The sequence below is a fragment of the Tamandua tetradactyla genome, chromosome 22, assembly GCF_023851605.1.
Source record: "Tamandua tetradactyla isolate mTamTet1 chromosome 22, mTamTet1.pri, whole genome shotgun sequence".
Taxonomy (NCBI): Eukaryota; Metazoa; Chordata; class Mammalia; order Pilosa; family Myrmecophagidae; genus Tamandua; species Tamandua tetradactyla.
The window spans coordinates 41,030,993-41,037,831 of record NC_135348.1 but is presented as its reverse complement, the minus strand read 5'-3'; the positions used below and the strand labels follow the sequence as shown (position 1 = coordinate 41,037,831).

The following is a 6,839-nucleotide window of genomic DNA, read 5'->3' as shown; positions in this document are numbered from 1 at the left end:
TGGATTATTTATCATGTGACACATTCAAGAGAACATAGAGTAAGATTCAGGATATTTGAGGTACACTGAACTTATATTTAATCGTAATGGGTTGAAGAATCTTACAATATGAGTGTTTCAAGCCTCTCCCATCCCACCCCATCACACTCCATCCTCTCAAAAAGGAGAAGAAGAGAACACTAGGTTTGCCCTCTCTGTCTCTTTTCCCCCTACCTCTTACTTTAAATGTCTGATTCTTTGAGCTTTTTTGAATGGAAGGAGTTAGGTGACTTTATGTAATAAAGAGCTAAGATAGTTGGAGAGGGGAAGAGTAAGAGTCAAGTCCAAACAGTAAAGGAAGGAGGAACTTTTCTAGGGCTTTTGAAAAGAAAAGCTATGCAAAAACTTCAGAATATGAGGGCTGAGGATAGAAAAGAGAAAAAAGGGGAATTTCAAAAAACACCACTGGGGATTTGAATTATTTTGAAATAAATTTTGAATAGCACTATATTCTTTTGATCAGACTAACACTCCAAGGCCAAATTAAATGAGTTGTAGTCTTTTATTATTATTATTATTATCATTACACGGGCAGGCACCGGCAATCAAACCCAGGTCTCCAGCATGGCAGGCGAGAACTCTGCCACTGAGCCACCGTTACCCACCCATGAGTTGTAGCCTTAACAGCCTTTCACTCATTTTCTACTAAGGACCATATTATTCTGAGTTCCCAGCCACACCATTCACAACCACAAAAAATATATAAAGCACTTCTGGTACCAGTGGTTCTCATTTGATTTGTATTTTTTCAGTGAAGGAAATTTATCTGTAATACAGAGTATATTTAATTACTAATTATTATGACCAGTAAACATATGTAAAGCTGCTCAACCTCAAAATATAACCCAAGTGAGAAACACTATACTGCACATTCACCAGCAAAGTTAAGATGAAAATGACCAGCCATAATAAGTGTTGGCAAGGATAAAGAACATCAGGAGCTCTCATACACTACTGGTGGGAGTATAAATTGGTACCATCACTTTGGAAATGATTTGGTATCATCTAGTAAAGTTGCAGATACAATTACTTATGATTCTACAAATCTACTCATAGATATATACTTCACAAAAATTTTAGCACATGCACATCAAGTGTCAAATATTAGAACGTTCATACAAACCAAAAAGTGGAAATAACACAAAGTCCCGCAAGTCTAGAATGGATAAATAATTGTGATACATTTGTACAATGAAATACTGTACAGATACACGCAACATGTATGCATCTCATAAACATAAAGGTAAGAGAAAGAGTACAGATACAATGTGCATACTGTATCATGCCATTTATAAAAAAATCAAAACAACAAAATTAACTGTACTGTTTATAATTTCAAGCTTGGTAAAGCAAGAAAATTATTACCATAAAAGTTAGGAAAATTGTTATTTATAGGGGGAAGAGGTAAGAGTTATTGGGAAGAATCATAAGGAGAAATTCTGGTATACTGCCAATACTCTATTTCTTGGCCTGGTGGATTACTTTGTGAAAGTCAGTATTATACAGTTTGTACACATTTCTATATATTTGTTATATTCCCAGTAAAAATAGTTAAACAAAAAAAAATATGTCACAACACACACATTAATATCTGCTTCCTCCTGGGGACACATTAAAATTACATTGAACAGATTTCAAGTTAAAAACCAATAAGACAAAAAGAACAGGGGAGGGCAAAGTAGATAAAAGAGCTATCAATAAATTTAGAAGGTGAAAAGCACATGGTCTTACAATAACAAACTTAGAAGCTAAAATAAAGCTAAGTGCCTAGAAGTGCCCCCGTGGGCAGAGGCTTCTGAGCACATACAGCAGAAATGCCTCCTCTTCCAGCTTCTTTGGCCTTGGTGGCACAATGGAGAGGACAAAGGGGACATCAACATCTGGAAAGCGTCGCAGTAAGAAGCACAGCTTGTGCCACCACTGTGGCCCAAAGCCTACCACCATTAGAAGACCTGTGGAAAATGTGGCTGCCCTGCCAAGTGCAAGAGAAAGTATAACTGGAGTACCAAAGCTAAAACCACCGGCACTGGTCAATTGAGGCACCTAAAAACTGTAGACCGCATATTCAGGCATGGATTCCTGAAGGAACAACTCCTACACCCACGAGGGCAGCTGTTGCAGCATCCAGTTCCTCCTCTTAAGGATTCCACTGATTAGTTGTGCAATAAATGTTCTGGTTTAAAAAAATTTTTTTAAAATACACTAAATGCCTGTAGGGAGAAGATAAGAGCCCATTCATATTGCAGAACCACGAAAATGCTCAGGAATTGGGTCTACCAAGTACCTCTAAAGTTGGGGCTGCTCAAAAGGTGGGAAATAAAAGGATTCATGTCAGCCTTTATAAGAAATAGTTAGAATCCTAGATCTTTCATCACCCCAGCAGAAGCCTAGAGAGGGTGAACAAAGGAACTCTGAAGTAGGAGCCATTAGACACAGCTGAGGATAAAAATTCTGTACTGAATAAAACTTTAGATAATGAGTAGAATTCCCTAAGCCCACTCGCTGACTTGACTTCTGGAATTTTGAAAGTGAACCTGATAGCTCCCAGGCAAGAAAGTAAAGGATCCCTTCCTGGGAAAGCTGACCACATCTAAAGAAGTATGCACGGACTCTGAGTTGAGTATGCACAATAAAGCAGCATTCTTACCAAAATCCCCTACAAAGAAGCCTATCAGTCAGTAGGCCATGCACTCATACATGCAGTCACCCAGAGAGACGTGCAGAGCTTTCAATCATTTTTTCCCACTTTTTCTCATAATTAAAGAAGTTCAAGGTTTACAAAAAAAGTGCAGAAAATACAAAGTTCTCACATACTCCCATCACATCCACAGATTTCCCCATGATTCACAATCTGCACTAAAGTGGTAAATTTGTAACAATTGATGAAACAATATTAGTATAATTATACTATCATCTATAGTTCATGGTTTCCATTAGAGTTCAATGTTTGTGTTATACAGTCCTACTGTTTTTATACTTTTATTCTAGTAAAATATATGTAACTGAATATTTTCCCTGTTAACCACATTTCAGTACATAATTCAGCGATGTTACTTACATTCATGTCATTTGCTACTCTTACCACTAGCCATAGCCAAAACTTTTCATCACTCCTAGGAGAAATTCTGTACCAGTTAAGCATTAATTCCCCATTCTCTAGCCCCTCCCCAGGCCTGGTAATGCGCATTCTAACTTCTGACTCTATGAAACTGAATATTTTAATTATTCCATATCAGTGAGATCATAGTTTTCCCTTTTGTGACTGGCTTATTTCGGTCAACATGATGCCACCAAGATTCATCCATGATGTCACATGTATCAGAACTGCATTGCTTTTAAGAGCTGAATCATATTCCACTTATGTATACACCACACTTGTTCATCCATTCATCTATTGATGGATACTTGGGTTGCTTCCATATTTGGGCCACTGTAAATAACACTACTATGAACATCTATGTGCAAATATCTGGTCAAGTACCTGCTTTCAGTTTTTCAGTATATACCCAGAAGTGGGATTGCCATGTTATACGGTGATTCTATACTTAACTGCTTTCCACAGTAACTGCTCCACTTTACATTCCCATCAACAATGGAAGAGCGTTCCTATTTCTCCACATAATTTTCCATTTTTTTAATGGTAACCATTCTAGTGGGTGTGAGCTAGCATTTCATTGTGGTTTTGTTTGTTATTTTCCTAATGGCTAATGATTTTGAGCATCTTTTCCTGTACTTTCTGGCCACTTGTATATCTTCTTCAGAGAAATTCTATATGAAACTTTTGCCCATTTTTAAATGGGTTATCTTTTTATCATTATATATTAGGATTTCTTTCTATATATGATATCAAACCCTTATCAGATATGTGGTTCCAAATAATTTCTCCCTTTCTGTATTTTGTCATTTACTTTCATAATGCGATCCCATTTAACTATTTTTAGCTTTTTTGTGCCCATTTTTGTTGTAAAGTCTAAAAAAAACATTATCTGAAAAACAAGGTCCTGAAAATTCTTCCCTAGGTTTCTTCTAAGAGTTTTACAGTTGCGGGGTATATATTAGGGTCTTTGATCCCTATTTGGAATTACTTTTTCTATGGTGTGAAGGAGGGGTCTACCTTCATTCTCCTGCATATGTGATCCGGTTTTCATGCCCCATTTGTTAAAGAGATTATTCTTTCCACATTGAGAAGCCTTGGTACCCTTGTCAAAAATCATTTATCCATAATTGTGAGAATTTATCTCTGAACTTTTGATTCGATTTCATTGGCCTATATATCTTTCCTAGTGCCAGTACCATGCTCTTTTGATTACTATACCTTTGTAATAAGCTTTAAAGTAAGGAAGTGTGAGTCCTACAACTTCACTCATTTTCAAGATGGATTTAGCTGTTTGGAACCCTTTATTCTTCCATGTAAATTGGATGATTAGCTTAACCATTTGTGCAAAGAAGGCTGTTGGAATTTTGCTTGAATTGCACTGAATCTGTAAATTGCTTTGGATAAAACTGACATCTTAACAGTCTTTAGACAATAAATAAATGTGGAATGTCTTTCCATTTACTTAGGACTTTTCCATTTTTATTAGCAAAGTTTTGTAGTTCTCCATGTATAAGTCCTCCACATCCTTTGTTAAATTTATTGGTAGGCATTTTATTGTTTTAGTTACAGTTGCAAATAAAAATGTACTTTTTGAAATTTTTAAATTTAGGCGGGGCCAAGATGGCGGCTTAGTAAGGTACGTGCATCTTAGTTCCTCCTCCAAAGCAACTACTAGGTGAACTGAAACAGTGCAGAACAGCTCCCGGGGCTATGGCAGGGAATGGACACACAGCGTACCCCAGTCTGGACTGGCTAGTCTGACTGCGAGACTCGGCTGCGGTGAGATCCCCGAGCGGCGCGCGATTTCCCGAGCAGCGGCAGCTGTGGCGGCCGGAGTTCCTCCCTCCCTCCTTCCCGGGCCGGCTGAGAGTCTTGGAGAGGCAAGTTTCCCAAGCCAAGGCGGCAGGCGCCCCTATTTTGCGGGCGGCTCCCTGGTCCGGCTACGAGTCTCGGATCAGAGGGCTACCCAAGCCACGGTGGCCCTCCCCCGCGGGCGGCGTCCTGGTCCGGTGGCGAATTCCCCGGGCCCACTGCAGCCTGCGACCAGCCACAGGGTCCCCTCAAGCCGCGGCGGCTGACGCCCCCACCAGGCGCGGCCCCCCCGAACCAACAGAGAGAATTGGATCGGAAATCCCCAGGTCGCGGAGATCGGTGACCAGGGGGGATCCCTTCCAAACACGTGAGACAAACGCGTGCCACAAGCACCACCTACTGGGCAGGATAAGAAAAACAGAACCCAGAGATTTCACAGAAAAATCTTACAACCTTGTTGGGTCTGACACCCAGGGAAATCTGACTAAATGCCCAGACGCCAGCAACAGAAGATAACATTCCACGCTCAGAAGATTGAGAATATGGCCCAGTCAAAGGAACAAACCAACAGTTCAAATGAGATACAGGAGCTGAGACAACTAATGCTGAATATACGAACAGAAATGGAAAACCTCTTCAAAAATGAAATCGATAAATTGAGGGAGGACATGAAGAAGACATGGGCTGAACATAAAGAAGAAATAGAAAAACTGAAAAACCAAATCACAGAACTTATGGAAGTGAAGGATAAAGTAGAAAAGATGGAAAAAACAATGGATACATACAATGATAGATTTAAAGAGACAGAAGATAGAATTAGTGATTTGGAGGATGGAACATCTGAATTCCAAAAAGAAACAGAAACTATCGGGAAAAGAATGGAAAAATTTGAACAAGGTATCAGGGAACTCAAGGACAATATGAACCGCACAAATATACGTGTTGTGGGTGTCCCAGAAGGAGAAGAGAAGGGAAAAGGAGGAGAAAAACTAATGGAAGAAATTATCACTGAAAATTTCCCAACTCTTATGAAAGACCTAAAATGACAGACCCAAGAAGTGCAGCGCACCCCAAAGAGATTAGACCCAAATAGGCATTCTCCAAGACACTTACTAGCTAGAATGTCAGAGGTCAAAGAGAAAGAGAGGATCTTGAAATCAGCAAGAGAAAAACAATCCATCACCTACAAGGGAAACCCAATAAGACCATGTGTAGATTTCTCAGCAGAAACCATGGAGGCTAGAAGACAGTGGGATGATATATTTAAGTTATTAAAAGAGAAAAATTGCCAACCAAGACTCCTATATCCAGCAAAATTATCCTTCAAAAATGAGGGAGAAATTAAAACATTCTCAGACAAAAAGTCACTGAGAAAATTTGTGACCAAGAGACCAGCTCTGCAAGAAATACTAAAGGGAGCACTAGAGTCAGATACAAAAAGACAGAAGAGATGGGTGTGGAGAAGAGTGCAGAAAGAAGGAAAATCAGATATGATATATATAATACAAAAGGCAAAATGTTAGAGGAAAATATCATCCAAACAGTAATAACACTAAATGTTAATGGACTGAGTTCCCCAATCAAAAGACATAGATTGGCAGAATGGATTAAAAAACAGGATCCTTCTATATGCTGTCTACAGGAAACACATCTTAGACCCAAAGATAAACATAGGTTGAAAGTGAAAGGTTGGGAAAAGATATTTCATGCAAATAACAACCAGAAAAGAGCAGGAGTGGCTATACTAATATTCAACAAGTTAGACTTCAAATGTAAAACAGTTAAAAGAGACAAAGAAGGACACTATATACTAATAAAAGGAACAATTAAACAAGAAGACATAACAATCATAAATATTTACGCACCGAACCAGAATGCCCCAAAATACATG

The 6,839-nt window shown here is 38.9% G+C and overlaps 1 pseudogene; it reads left to right on the top strand.

The window, feature by feature from the left end:
* Window positions 1-1,891: 1,891 nt before the first annotated feature.
* LOC143666144 (large ribosomal subunit protein eL37-like) lies at window positions 1,892-2,180 on the top strand (annotated as a pseudogene).
* The last annotated feature ends 4,659 nt before the right edge of the window (window positions 2,181-6,839 follow it).